Source organism: Oculina patagonica, chromosome 9 (assembly GCF_052425735.1).
Source record: "Oculina patagonica isolate OP01 chromosome 9, crgOcupat, whole genome shotgun sequence".
Lineage (NCBI taxonomy): Eukaryota > Metazoa > Cnidaria > Anthozoa > Scleractinia > Oculinidae > Oculina > Oculina patagonica.
The window spans coordinates 29,063,848-29,078,817 of NC_135766.1; the positions used below are offsets into that span (position 1 = coordinate 29,063,848).

The 14,970-nt window shown below is 40.3% G+C and overlaps 1 protein-coding gene and 1 pseudogene across 2 annotated transcripts in view; one reads left to right on the forward strand and one right to left on the reverse strand.

Moving 5' to 3' along the window:
• The window catches only part of LOC144664823 (C-type lectin domain family 4 member E-like), a 197,681-nt gene that overhangs the window by 84,950 nt on the left and 97,761 nt on the right, over positions 1-14,970 (reverse strand). The window lies entirely within an intron of this gene.
• LOC144664845 (proprotein convertase subtilisin/kexin type 6-like) overlaps positions 1-14,970 on the forward strand; it is a 75,367-nt pseudogene that overhangs the window by 2,795 nt on the left and 57,602 nt on the right. The window contains exons 4-14 of the transcript XR_013572861.1: positions 135-224; positions 964-1,101; positions 2,149-2,213; positions 2,648-2,736; positions 3,554-3,731; positions 4,320-4,532; positions 5,180-5,283; positions 5,783-5,805; positions 6,062-6,287; positions 7,190-7,461; positions 7,927-8,040. The product of XR_013572861.1 is annotated as a proprotein convertase subtilisin/kexin type 6-like (transcript). The remainder of the gene's footprint in view (positions 1-134; positions 225-963; positions 1,102-2,148; positions 2,214-2,647; positions 2,737-3,553; positions 3,732-4,319; positions 4,533-5,179; positions 5,284-5,782; positions 5,806-6,061; positions 6,288-7,189; positions 7,462-7,926; positions 8,041-14,970) is intronic.

Consider the following 14,970-nt stretch of genomic DNA (forward strand, 5'->3'; position numbering starts at 1 on the left):
ACCCAGACAGTCTCAATGTACATGTACAGTCCATTACACTAGTCATTAGGCCACTCAGGTCTACCCACACTTGACTTAAGAAGACTGTAAATAAAGTCACATAGATTTATTTATTATTTTATCACTAATTTCAGGTTGAATGGTTTATGCATCAAAAGGAGAAAAAGTATCAACTGTTCTCTGCAAAACCTAAAGACCCCATGTTTAAGGATCAGTGGTACATTGTAAGTCATTCACTTTGAACTAGATCAGATTTTATCCCATTTTTACCCTGTCAAATAATTTACCCTGGCATACCCCCCTCACTCAACACAGCAGACAAAATAAGTCAGGAATCTGGCTTGGGCATTTGATCTAAAACAACTGGGTGCCCCTGACGGCATGAAGAAAGTCCCCAGGGTGGGAGGGAGGGTAAAGAAACAATTTAAAGATTCAATGAATAAAACAAAGTGATCATGTTACAAACCAAATAAACTTAATATATTTACCTAATACTCAGAATTTGATTGCATGACTGTGCTACTAGCTGGAGTATTGGTGTTAGTGGAGGTTCAACTGTATGTTTATCAACATGAGTGACTAAGTTTATTTATTTTTTAGATAACGATATCCAAAGGCCGATTTACACGGTACGATTTTGTTGCATGCGACAAGCTTACGACACGCCTAGTTGACAGTACGTAGTAAGTGAGTTGCTAAGGTTTGATTCACACAACATACACAATTTGTGTCATACTGGCCTGTCATAAGCATGTCACAAGCATGTCGTTGCGACAAAATTGCTTCGTGTAAATCATCCTTAACAAATCTTTTGAGGTAAATTTACAGGTCTCAGAGGATTGAAAATTATATAATGCACTGTAGTCATCAGAGACTAATTCTGATTAAAATAACTGCACAACAGACTTGCATTTCCCTTTCATTTTAATTAAATCAGTCTTGATTTATTATTATTCCTAATAGGAGAGACGTGATGGATCCAGTGAACCAACATTCAATATCATCTCTGCATGGGCGGCAAATTACACAGGAAAAGGAATTCTGGTGGCAGTAGTTGATGACGGAGTCGATGGCAGCCATCCTGAACTAAAAACAAACTATGTAATTGTCGTGAAGAAATTATTCAGCATGACAAGAGCGTGGGACAAAGAAAAAATCTGAGTCCCCGACGGGAATCGAACCCATGGCCTCCCAGATACCGGTTGGGCGCTCTAACCAACTGAGCTACGAGAGACTCGTTGTGAGCTGGGCCATTTACTAGGTTGATATATGACACACGTTCTGCATACTGCTAGGATCAGCAATGTCGAAATCATCAAATGTGTAGTAAATGTAAATGGCCCAGCTCACAACGAGTCTCTCGTAGCTCAGTTGGTTCAGTGAGAGCGCCCAACTGGTATCTGGGAGGCCATGGGTTCGATTCCCGTCGGGAAGTCAGATTTTTTCTTTGTCCCACGCTCGTGTCATGTTGAATAATTTCTTCACTATTTATCACCGAGCTTGAAATTTACCATCTTTATTATTTTCTATGTAATTGTCTTTGATCATTTTGATTTATTTTACAGTCATATTAGTTTTTGCTCCATAAATGATTACAGCATATTGTATGGCTACAGGTAGCCTGCAAACATAGATGTATACAGGATGTCACTTATCTCGAGCATTACACTTGTAGCATTTTTGGTCCTATACATTGGTGTTCCTCGGATCATTATAGAAATGGGGGTCTAATCTTCCAGATCCCATGCCTTTTAATTTATCCCCAACTCCCTCCCATTTCTCAGAAATTCCCACTTCAATAGTGCAAAATTTTCTAAAATGCATCAAAATATAACCCAATATTCCATGAATTATTGTTGCCATTTTCTCCCGGTCTCCACCCCCTTGAATCACACTTCCACCCTCACTTATCCTGCTAACATCCCATGGAGTTCCCACCCGCACCCCCCCCCCCCCCCCCCCCCCCCCCCCCCCCCCTTAAGGTTTCTCCTCTGTTTTCCTCCGCATGAATAACTGTAGACTTTATGACTGGTGTCAAAATATTTCATTAAGTAATTTAATATTATAATAAAATTAATAATAATATTGTTATTATAAGTTATAATGATATTTTTAGTTAATATATCATTTTTCCATCTGCTTCTTCAGAATTCTACAGCAAGTTATGATTATGTGGATGGAGAGGCAGTTCCTTTTGGTAAACAAGTATCGGGGTAAGTGGACCTCAGACATTCAATTTCATTTAAGCTGTGTGACACATATTTATTGCTAACTATATTATTATAAATTAGTACTTAAAATTTATGTTATTAAAAAAAATATATGCCCTCAGACCAAGTGGTTTGTAAATAAAATTAGATCCAAATTAGTTGTAATTAGTTACCATTAGCACCGCCATCCTTTAAAGCTCCCTTCTGCAAATATAATTAGTGCCCCCTGCCCCCTCCCCCCCCCCCCGACCACCACCACTGCCACCATCCCCAATCCTTCAATATAAAACCATCAAGACTCCTTAAGCCTCTATAGGAAAGTAATTTAGTTGATACATGTATGTCATGATTATAGAGATTACCTTGGCTAGCTTTTTCTGTAATGTATTGCTGACCTGAAATTCTCACGTTCATAATTATGTTTAATTCCTTTGTAGTCATGGCAACATGTGTGCTGGTGTCATAGCAGGTTTAGCCAATAATAATAAGTGTGGTGTGGGGCTGGCATACAATGCTAAAATTGCAGGTTAGTTTGTTTGAATTCAGTCTTTTGAGTGATAAAGGTTTAAATATATATAGAAGACCTCAGTCTATTTGTTTTCAAAAATCAACATCCTTAGGTGTTACACCACAGGCATCCCAAACTCACGATAAGGTAATTGTCTATTCATTCATTTTTAGCGTCACGGTATATTGTGTGTGTCGGAATGTGACACCGAATGCAAATATGGCGGACCACTCGGTCGGTGCCTGGGACGAGCAGCATGAAAGCGAGGCTAGTCAGGCTTCTGTGTTTTGCTTTGACAATGCTTTTCCTACAAAAGTCTTGCTTTTTCGTCGATCTGGTGTGTTTCTTTTCGCTGCGCCTACGAGTTGCTGTGTTTCTCCTCTTCTCGTGGCATTCAGAAACACAGCAACTCGTAGGCGCACCGAAAAGAAACACACCTGATCGAGGAATAAGCAAGAGTTTTGTAGGAAAGCATTGTCAAAAAAAAAAAACCCCAAAGTCAGACTAGTCTCGCTTTTATGCAGCTCGTTCCAGGCACCAACCGAGTGGTCTGCCATATTTGCATTGAGAATTTGAGAGCATTATAAGACGTTGTATGGGAAATAAAATATTGTTAATTTAGAACGCTAAATAATTCGAAATACATGTAACTACCTTTCTTACCTTTGATAAATAAAATAAACTCACCGCTTGTGTGTCCGTTGTGTTTTTTTGGCTATTTGCGCCGTTTTGGGCTTTTTGCGCTATCACTGTAATTCCATTCGTAACTGTATGTATTTTGTCAATATTTAAATAGCTGGTTTTATTGATCTGAAGTCCTTTCCTCTTGTTTTAGGTATTCGGCTTTTCGATGATGATATCAAGTCAACTGATGCAACAGAGTCCAAGGCGTTAATTCATGAAATAGACAGTATTGACATTTACTCTAACAGCTGGGGGCCTGGTGACATGGCCTGGCAAGTGGAGGGCCTGGACCACTGACCACTGAAGCTCTAGAATTTGGCATAGAAAAGGTACTGTTAATAAGAGTCTCAAACTCATATTGTGAGTCTTAGTAACAGTAATACAGTTGGAAAACTCGGAGACAACAAACACGAATGTTGCTCCTGACATTATTGGTGTGCTATCCTGCTATGAATTACGCCTGGGCCGCGGGAGGGGATAACTCTCATATACATGTATAAGCTTTATGGGTATGAGCCGGGTGAAGGGTAGGTTTTTCAGGCAGTTTAGTCCTGTATAGGGTTAATTGAAATCATGGAATCATTTGCCAGTAGTAAAAAAGAACTAATAAGTCAAGTATGGGAATAGAAATTCGGAAGAGAAAGAGGTTTCCAACATGTAAATAAAATCATTGTGGCAACATTGTTGACAGAAAAGTCTGGGATAGGGTAGAGAGTCTCGGTGTCTAGTCTAGTATAGGGTTGCAAATTCAGCTGAACATGGTCTGATATAGGGTGAGGGTTTCAGAGTCCCAGCAGCACACCCCCTCCTAAAATAATTATACAGAGTAACCCCCCCTCCTCCCCCCCCCCCCCAAAAAAAAAAAAAAAAAAAAATCAGGGAATTATGTTCATCTCACGTGTTTCGCTTTGTTCCAGGGTCGTGGAGGTCTGGGCGCCATCTACACCTTCGCAGCTGGAAATGGCGGTATAACAGGAGATAGCTGTGCGTATAACGGATATGTTAACAGTATTTATACCATCGCCATCAACGGTGTGAACCCGGATGGCTCCAATCCGAGCTACGCAGAAGAGTGCCCTGGCATCATGGCCACCGCGTACAGTGCTGACACTTTCTTAGGGATTGGAAAAGTCGTGAGTACAAAAATATGGGCCTTGTCATGTTTCCTAGGCAATAGTAACCCAATTAATAGTCGTGGAATGAAACTTATGTTTGCCAAATTTGAGGCTACGATGGTTTGAAAGTTTGCAAAATAAAAAGAGAGGAGATAATAGGTCACGTGAGGAGCCCAAGGAGTTTCTACGTAGGAGGGCAGGAAAAAGTGTGATGAAAATAGAAAGGTTGCCAATTTCATGACCACTAGTACGCTATGATAGGAAATAAACGACACATGTTATTAACACGAATTGCAAAAATTTGCGTTAATTTTTTTGATGTTAATTAATATAAACACGTTTACTATAAGCATTTAACCAGAACTTTTCTTAAATTCGCGTTAATTTTATTACGCGTACATTTTGTTCGCGTTGTTAAAATGCTTCGTTATATTCCTATAATAAGGTATGTTTTCAACGTGAGATTTTTTCCCGTCGGGTTTGAAGTTTGAAAAGTGACATTTGTGTAGAAAAATGTGGCTGACCGACAAAGTCTTCCTCTCAGTAACGTTTGTTTTCTTTTTTTTTTTCATACAAATATCAAGTTGTATCATGGACTTTTCTCATTTGGAGTGTCGGCTACTAAAAACTCTTTCATCACTTTCCCAGAAAGCCAGACTGAGGGCGAGACTTGCGTTCTTTGTACAGGATGCGTTGATGATTTTGGAGCAACTTCAGCGGCTACCGCCATGGCGTCAGGCCTGATTGCACTGACCCTGCAAGCAAAGTAAGGCTGTTATTTAATATTCATGCCTAACTATGAGTAAGAGGGGAGAAAGTCGAGTCTAACAAGCGTGCATTTCCCGTTAGGGGGGTGGCCTTATAAGGCCGATATTTTCACCTCTTCCTAGGCAGGTACTAAGATAGAGCAAGAAGTAATTCCCTCGTGTTTTGTGTTCTGCCTAAAGAAACAACGCAGTGAACCTGGCTAGGACTCTAACCCAGACCTCTCAAACGGTAGTCCAGCGCGCTAACCATTAAGCCAACAATACACTGGTAACAAAAGAGAAACCAGATTGATTGCAAGGCTGGTACAACGGCAGGAGGGCAAGATTTATTGGCCAATATTTCAACTAGCAGAGCCAGTCTTATTCGGGACCAGTACTATAATCTAAGGAAAAAGAGAAAGTAAGAAGTTACATATGTACAATAGACGGGACGGCTTTATAAGGGCGTGTCATTACACGTGTTTCGCAAACATTTGCTGAGTTTAATTTCCCTTTCAGCCCTTACTTAACATGGCGTGACGTGCAACACGTAGCCTGCGAGCAGGCTCTCTATTTGGGGTCAACGTGAATGTGTGGGGTCAACGTGAATGTTGAACTGTTCGAGCGCCGAAGGCGCGATCCCGCGAGTGCCGAAGGTGCGAGTCGGCTAGCGAAGTTAGCCCGCGTGCCCGCTTCGCCCACGCACTTGCGCCTTCGGCACTCGCGGGATCGCGCCTTCGGCGCTCGAGCAGTTCAATATTCACGTTGTCCCCGAATAGAGAGCCTGCTCGCAGGCTATGCAACACGTGATAGTTAACAGTGCAAGATCAGCTCCAGGGATCCCAGGAGTCACAGGAACCCCACTGAAACGAGGCCATTGGGTGCAAAACAAAGCTGGTTTACACGTCAGCAAGTTTTATGGTTTCGGGCTCATGGACGCTGCTAAGATGGTGAGCCTAGCAAAGGACTGGAAACCAGTCCCTTCGCAACTAAGATGTGAGATTCAAGGCAGCGATGAAAACAAGTAAGCATAAGGAATATTTAATTTATTTATAATATTTATATTTATTTATCGAGAATATGTTCAAAATTGCAGAGACATGGTTTTCAAAGGCTTTATAGTTGTGCTGATAATGTTCATACCTGAACCAAAGCATGTACATGACAAAAGTTGAAATTGTGGAGAGAAATGAAATACATGGTGGAAAAGGGATGAATTCAATCCACATAGGAACACTTTGGGTTAGGATTGGCCTCTTTTGACGTCCATCTATCAATTGTCAGCTAAAAGTCATAATTTTAAATCTTAGTTTAAACTGTATTTACATGAATTATTTACATGTAGTTTTGATCCACTTATTCCCCTTCCTTTTCTCTTCCATACACATTTTAAAATCACCCCAATGTCCTTTATATTTCATGGGTGTTTGGACTATAATGGTATTTTAAGACTGCATGAAACTTCAACAGAGTAGTGAGAGATGGTGCTAAAATTGATGAAAAATTTAACATTCAGGTATAATACCTCCCTAATTTTTCTCTCTCCATTACTTAAAATAAATAAATTGACATTATTTTACGAGGGTTGCAGTGAACAGTCTTGCGACTGACAAATCTGTGCCCTCCAGATCGAATTGGAGTTTAGAAGTGTTGGTCTTTGTGGAGGGAGGAAAACCGGAGAACCCGGAGAAAAAACCCTCGGAACAGGTACGAGAACCAACAACAAACTCGACGCACATATGACGCCAGGTCCGGGGATCGAACCCGGGTCTCATTGGTGGGAGGCGAGCGCTCTCGAGCTCACCACTGCGCCTCCCTGCTCCCCCAGTTAGTGAATAAACGTCGATGCAATTCGACCTGTTTTCATGATCAACAAACTACTTTTTAATTACAGACCCATCTCAGTTCAGGATGAAGTTTTTTCAGTAACATACTTGGGAACTGTGCAATAAAGTTCCTAGAGCACGTGCAAGTCAAAGTTAATCTTGATTTCACGCGCCGTGGAGACTTGTCGCTTCAGTTGAGGGCACCGAGTGGTACGATATCTCCACTGACTCGAAAACGCTTCATCGACAACCTTACGGGATACAAAAACCTGACAAACTGGGCAATTACAACCCTGTTTAACTGGGGAGAGAGTCCCATAGGAAAATGGGAGTTGATTGTTGGAGATTTTGACCCCAAAAACCTAAGTACAGGTAAATATAAACTCCATTTATTTTACTCTAATCTCAAAATAGGTAATCTCTCATCACCACACATAATTAACAGTAATTTAATTACAAACCAAAACATATGATATGCCTCTTGAGCGAAGTAAGCTTTCCAACTTCGGAAAAATAACAGTTTGTTTATAGAAACTAACCGTTTTCATCCATAGCAAGCTAAGTCGTGTACAAATTACAGTAAAATACTTTTTCAATGCATCTTTATTCAAACGACATACAACATTACATTACATTACACTTTAAGAGAGAGAAAAACAAAAAAAGCAAATAAATAAATAAGATCTATTTACATGAATAACAGAGCTACTGTACACATATTTACAAGATATACACAAGCATTATTTACAAGATAAGTTTACTGCATTATTTACAAAATAATTTAATACTTCTCTTCACCCCTGTGTTTCACTGTAATGTTATTCCTTTGCTTTCTAGGTACGCTTTATAGCTGGTCTTTGATTCTCTATGGAACGATTACAGATCCGCGAAGTAATATCTCCCATGTTTTCACAAGCTCCAAACCACCCTCAACCTCAAGCCCACCAACAGGTATTACATTGTATTACTATTACTATGAAGTCGCCACTGAGTAGGCGAATCTTTTTTTTTTTCCTGTTTCGCAAAAATGTATCTTTGTCAAACGAACTTAAGTTACAAGTTGATTTTTTAAAAGGAGTATAATTAAACGAGAATAAAAAGACCCCTCTTGAAGACGTGCCGGCCTGATAAACCAACTTGATGTAATAATGTTAATTTCAGTGATCGATGTCTTAATCTCATCCCAGCCAACGGGGACGGTTTCAAAAAATAAGAAGCCAACACTGAGCAAACGTAAACCTGGTAGGCTATTTCATGATGTTGTTATGTTTCTTAGGGAAAGTAGAAGAGTTTACGCCGAGTTAGCGCACAAGGACAGAAACAGTCTATTCTCTGTTTAAAAAAAAACTGTAACTAGTCAGTTCGACAAAAAGACGAAATATAAAAGTGAATCGAATTGGTTCGCGCGCTCTATTTCTAAGCCCGTGCACTACTTGTAATTCAGCAGTAAGTTTAGTTCCTCTCTTCCAGGTAGCAGGGGATAAAGCTAAAACTGGTTTCCGTAATTGATATCTTTTTATGGGATGGAGGATTGCCCCCATGCCCAACTCCGAACCTGGAAGGCCTGTTTTTTTGTTGTTTTTTTTCTTTTGCGGTGTCCTCCCGTAGCCATGGGAAAACTACCCTGGTTTTGAAAAAAAAATGGGGCACGTACACGATATAATTCAGCATGGTGTACAGGGTTTATAGTTGAATATCGAAGACGAGTAAACACAGGCAAACGAATATTTGGTAGAAGTGCATGTTGCGTAAATAATTCCTAGTGTAACCATTCTTCTTGTAAGACTTACCGTCGCTTGCATCTAAGCGTCAACACTCGCCGTCGAAACATGATCTAATTGGGTGTTAAACGCGACATGATTCGTCATCAAACGTTGAAGTTTGGCAGATCGTAACGGCATCTTTCGAACCGAAAGTTCAACACGAAAGTTCGAAATGGCGGAAGGATTGATCCTGATCTGTGCCGATATGCATTTGTGTGTTCAATAGCCGATTCCCTCTATAGCGCGCGCCTGCAGGGAATCACGGTAGTTGTATTCATGAATTCATGCGCGAGGCTCAGCAACGATGCATGTTGCTTAGTCCACAGGCGGCCCAAGTTCACTGCGTGAATTAATTATTTATCAAGTGTAAGCGAACGTGACTCTTGGCTTCGAGCGGTGTTGTGTTACAAAGATGCGATTTATAAGGGTTTGTATGGGAACTTGGCAATTTTGATTCAAAAGGTATAAAATTAAATATTTTACAAATAAATTCGACTTACCTTGTTTCCATGTTGTGTCTTTGTTGTCTGCCTGCGTCTCAGGTCGTTTTAAAGCGTTTTCGGCGAGTTGCACTGGCTGGTGGTGTTCCACTAGCCAGTGCAACTCTTGAAACGCTTTAAAACGACCTGAGACGCAGGCAGACAACAGAGACACAACATGGAAACAAGGTAAGTCGATTTTATTTGTAAAATATTTAATTTTATACCTTTTGAATCAAAATCGCCAAGTTCCCATACAAACCCTTATAAATCGCATCTTTGTAACACAACACCGCTCGAAGCCAAGAGTCACGTTTGCTTACACTTTATAAATAATTAATTCACGCAGTGAACTTGGGCCGCCTGTGCTTAGTCTCGCGCAAGATTTGATGAATACAACTACCGTGATTCCCTGCAGGCGCGCGCTATAGATGGAATCGGGTTGAATCACATCTAGTGTAAAGTTTCGTCCGTTCTCAATGTTTATGGTGATCATTTTGAGTGCGAAGGTTGCCGTTGCCGTTGGTCTGCTAAACTTCAATGTTTGATGACGAATCATGTCACGTTTAATACCCAGTTAGATCATGTTTCGGCGGCAAGTGTTCACGCTTAGATGCAAGCGACGGAAACCTAGCCTCCCACGCAGTCGTTCTTAGGGGCGATCGTGTTTCACTCCTCCCCACGAACGCCTGCTTAACCGAGGCCAACATGACCTTGACCTTGACCACAAGACGCTCTTCGCGGAACGAGACCAAAACAATTGTTCAGAGCTATTAGCACCGTGTGGTTCCAAGTTTAGGATGTTTCGCCTAAATTCATTCAGATGAAAGCCATTTCTTAATTTGCTGGCTACGGTTAATCACTCGCTTTATATCAAACTTGTCCTTTGCTGTTTGCCGTTGGGATTTTGCCGTTCGAGAAAATCAGAGAAAATATACATGTATTTGGTGCGTGGTTAATTTATCGTTTTAAATGCGTTTCCTCGAAGGAAAAATATTTGTCGCAACCCTAAAATCGAAGGACCGACAAACTATCGACGGGAAAAATACAAAGCTAGCCTTTTAACACAACATTCAACGTTGAGAATCGTCCAAGGGCAAGTATTTATACCGAATGGAAAAATAATTCACTGACCGCGCGGTGAATTATATATATATATTGTGGTCACTATTTCTAAGCTCCAGGCGTTCGTCAACTTGGTCGGTTTATTGTTGTTTTATCCTTCGATTTATTGACTTGGAAATACTAGAGATCTCTTCTTTGAAGCAGTGCGGATCTGCTGTGTTGATATTTTGTTGATGTTCTCACAGATTGTCGATTGGACCAGGCGAGTCAACTGCACTTTTCCCATAACTTCTAACCCTTCCAGCAGATGACTTAATCAAAGCGTTGCACAAAAAGCACTTGAATTATTCCAATCAATGATTTTTCTGGTGTTTTAGCCATCGTAACATGCATAACTAAAGTGAAATATTCAAGCCCGCATGCCGTATCTCAACGACGGAATTCGCAGAAAATTTTATAACAATCATTTTGACTGTTCACCGACAGACAATACCTCAATGGTGATTGGTAGGTTGTCTGGCGAGTAAAACAATGGGAAAGGAATGTTGGCCTCGGTTAAGCAGGCGTTCGTGGGGAGGAGTGAAACACGATCGCCCCAAAGAACGACTGCGTGAGAGGCTAACCGAAAAGGGGACTTTTTTCAGGCTTCAGGTATATAAAAGGGTAGAGATTTCACAAGTTTAGGTATATGAAAGGGTATGTAAATCCGTGTTTTAGGGTTTTAAAAGGGCCTTGAATTAAAATATTTCGAACAGACGCACTTCATGACTGTATTATTTTAATTTATAAAGCGCAACATAAAAATGACAAGAAAACGTCCTGTTTTAAGTCTATGCCATGTCTTTTAGGTATATGAAAGGGGTACATTTTTTTGGTAAAAGGTATACGAAAGGGGTACCATTTTTGTAAAAATGGTATATAAAAGGGTAAGGGGTAAGACCTTGGGGCGGAGCCTCCCCGTGCAAAACTTTTTTGTGTCCCCCCCCCCCCCCGGGTCTGGTACCGTGTAGTGACATAAATTATATTCGGTCACGAAAGGATAAACGTTAATTTGTGAAGCTCTTTGCTCTTTGTACTTATCGTTAATTTATTGATCAGTTTATCTACAGTTGAAGGTTACGAGGTAACAAAAACATAAAGTTCTTTTTTTGGCTTATAACCAAGGTAATAACTCTAGACAATCACAAGGGCAAGGTAATTCAGTGAACCGATGAACTCGAAGCAAATATTTGTAGCCAGCACGAAGCGCGGGAAAAGTGTGTTAGGAAGCCATGATTGGGTTTGGTTTACTTCTGATTGCTTGAAAAAGTGCCGCGAGATTTTTAAACCAATCAGAAAGCGTAGCAATGCTAAATCAAAGCAAAAGCGAAAACGTTTCAACAATCAAGTGATAACTACTCTATCATTGTCATTTCCACATTTTACTTGCAGAACTGGATGGCGTTTTCTAAACTACACAAACCGCTCTTCACTGAACATGGCTCTGTGAAGTTTCCAAACACAAACCCACCAACAGATGAAAACAACAACGCTTACTGTGAGGTAATATTACAAATGTGCTTTGGGTAACAAGAGACTTCAAGATACAGAAACATTTCTTTATATTTGAATTATTCCCGCCATAATAAGCAGAAATGAGGAAATTCGGTGCAAAAAAGAGAAACAAACAGAGCATTCTGATTGGTTAATAAACAAAGACATCCACAGAGGGCCAATAAAACGGCGCGAAGTTTGGATATGCTTCGAGATGCGAGTAAAAAAATAAATGGCTGGCGTTTTGAGCACAGTAGAGGACCAGAAGACAACTCTAAACACCAAAGCACTGAAAAGCACGGTTTTTGGTTCTCTCGCAGGCGGTGTTGGACACGACTCGCAAAGCATGGCGGTAGAAATTTTCAATTCTACTCATTATCGTCTGATCGCCGATCTGTAAACATCTCCTCGATGCAAGAAGGAATTCCTTTGCTGAAAGAAATATCGGACGAAATGATACCAAATCTTTCGCGAGCCAAGTAGCACCTATAGATGATCATAGATACATATTGCTGGATTCATAAAGGCACCATTTTACGACGGAACAGCTCATATTTGCAGTCGAAACATCGCGGTTCGTCGACTATTGGAAATTATATTCGATTCTGATCGAAGTAAACGGGCTAAAATCGAACTTATCTTTGGCGCTTTCTTTTTCAGAAATGTCGAGTTAGGTATGAAGTACGTCGATGTATTACAGGCCAACGCAGTTCGCCCTTTCATGGGTTTTGATGGATTTTCGCTGGGTTATAATTGTACATTTATTGGAGTGTTTTCACTCGCATTGTTGAACATGTTGCGCGAAGGATAAGTGGAATACATGTACATTTCTCGTTCTTAAAGCGTGTTGCGCGAAGGATAAGTGTTAATACATGTGTATTTCTCGTTCATAAAGTATGTTGGGTGAAGGATAATTATTCGTCGACTGCGGGAGCAATAGTTCAACTGCCTGTGGCCGGGATTCTTGTCAATCAATCCGATAATCGGACATGCCGAATATCGCCCCAAAAAGAATAATATTTAAAACACTACAAAAACAAAAATAGAGAGTAAACATTAAAATATAAACACAACCAACAGGAGTACCAATTCAGGCCATTTTCCTGTTAAAACATCGACAGAAATCACACCATCAACTCCCGCGAAGTGCGGCGAAATGGAAGAGAGCGGAGAGACATATCACGAAAAAACCCCAACTTTAAGTCCAAATTTGACCGGTAAAACGGCGGGGTTTTGCAATGCACAAATAATCTACAGTACTGATACTTGTTTGTCAAGGAATGAGCAAATGTTCATGGATGTCGAACGCGTGAGCTAACCAAACCTTTACAATATACCATGATTTCAATCGACTAGTTTTGAGAGCAAAATCGCTTCCCTTAATTCAAAACTTGACAGATGACTGGCCTAGGTATTATTCTTCCAGCGTCAAGAAAACGTTCCGGCGTATAGACGTTTAAGTTTCGCCAGAATCGCACGAAGAAGATTAGACTTTCTTAAAATCCCGCCATTGCTTCTACCAAGGTGATATATGATCGGTCGAAAAATGTCACGTGAAGCTTGTGCAACACCGCCTGGTTCTCTCTTTGGAATAACTGATTTCTTAAGAAGGAAATTGCCGACGAAAACGAAACTACAAGCCGACTAAGCTTCACGCTTTGCTTGAGCGAATTTATGTACGCCGAATTCGCCGATTTAAAAAACAACACATTGGTGACGATTCTGACCAGAAAGCCTCAAAGTAATGACTTCTTCGCTTGATACACTGTACTTTGAGAACACAACTTATAGGCTTTCTACTGTACGGGAGAGAGAATTGTTTCGTCCAAGGAAGTGTTGTAATGAAAAGCGAAACAGATTCACTTGGCTGGCCGTCTAATCGAAAGCGCCCAATCAAAGCTCGACAAGTATTAGAAGCACAAGAAAATCTCTGGAAGAGGTTAAACCCAAAATCTTTTATTTAGACAATACGTTGGACTGTTTAGCCGAAATTTTTCGGCTAAAAACTTTTAAAACATTGAGAAATCAATACGCTTTTTGGGCTTTCACCTCGTTTTGAATGGACGCGTGATTATATTTGCCGAGTTGAATAAATTGTTTATGTACGAGATTTGCGCATGTAAATTTTCGCATAAGTAAACACATGATTTTTCTAGTGCAATTTGGGATAAACAAGCACTCGCAATTTTTTCAAAGACTACAAATTGCACTCACCGTACTGACTCATGCAATTTTGTTAGCCTTTGAAAAATTTAGTGGTGCTTATTTATGCCAAATTGCACTGGGAATCATGTAATTACCTATGATTACCTATAATTTAAGCGATTTGAAATGAGGATAACTAGTTCAGACGACTTAATTATAACTGCATGCAGAAAACAAATAAAGAAACAGAAAGGCTGACCGTACGGTAGGCGAATTGAACTAGTATAACATATTTTCCTTCCAATATTTCGTCAAGTACGGCCTGACCTCATCAGGGAAACTGCAGAAAACAATTCAATTCTCAAGCTCCTCCGGAATTATTTCTGCATACACTTTTTTTACCGGGGTCTTATGAACAATTCTTTTTCTGTTGAATGGGCTATTGTATCTTACCTTTTGAGGGGGAGGTCTGAGGGTTTAAATAGAATAGGGAGGGGGTTATAAGGTGGTGCATGGAGGGGCTGGCGCTAAAGAAAGGTGAAGGGGGGGGGGGGGGATTAATAAAAGTGGATGAAGGTTTATTAGAGTATTAATGGAATTTTGTTGTCTTCTACAGTTTGTGCCGTTTACGCGAAGTTATAACATTACACCATCAGTCTTGGTATCAGCCAATCACAGCACAACGGCCAGCGGAAACTTAGCACCAGTTCACAACGGTATTACCACGTGGATCGAGGTAAGTTTGTCACATTAAAGAAAATTACTTCAATATCTCCTACTGAGAGACATAATATAACTTGACTGTTATATACCAGTAGCTAAGGCAAACGGCCAGTTAATAACGACAATATAAATTGTCAACACAATAACATTGTCTTGAAGTTATCCATGAAAAG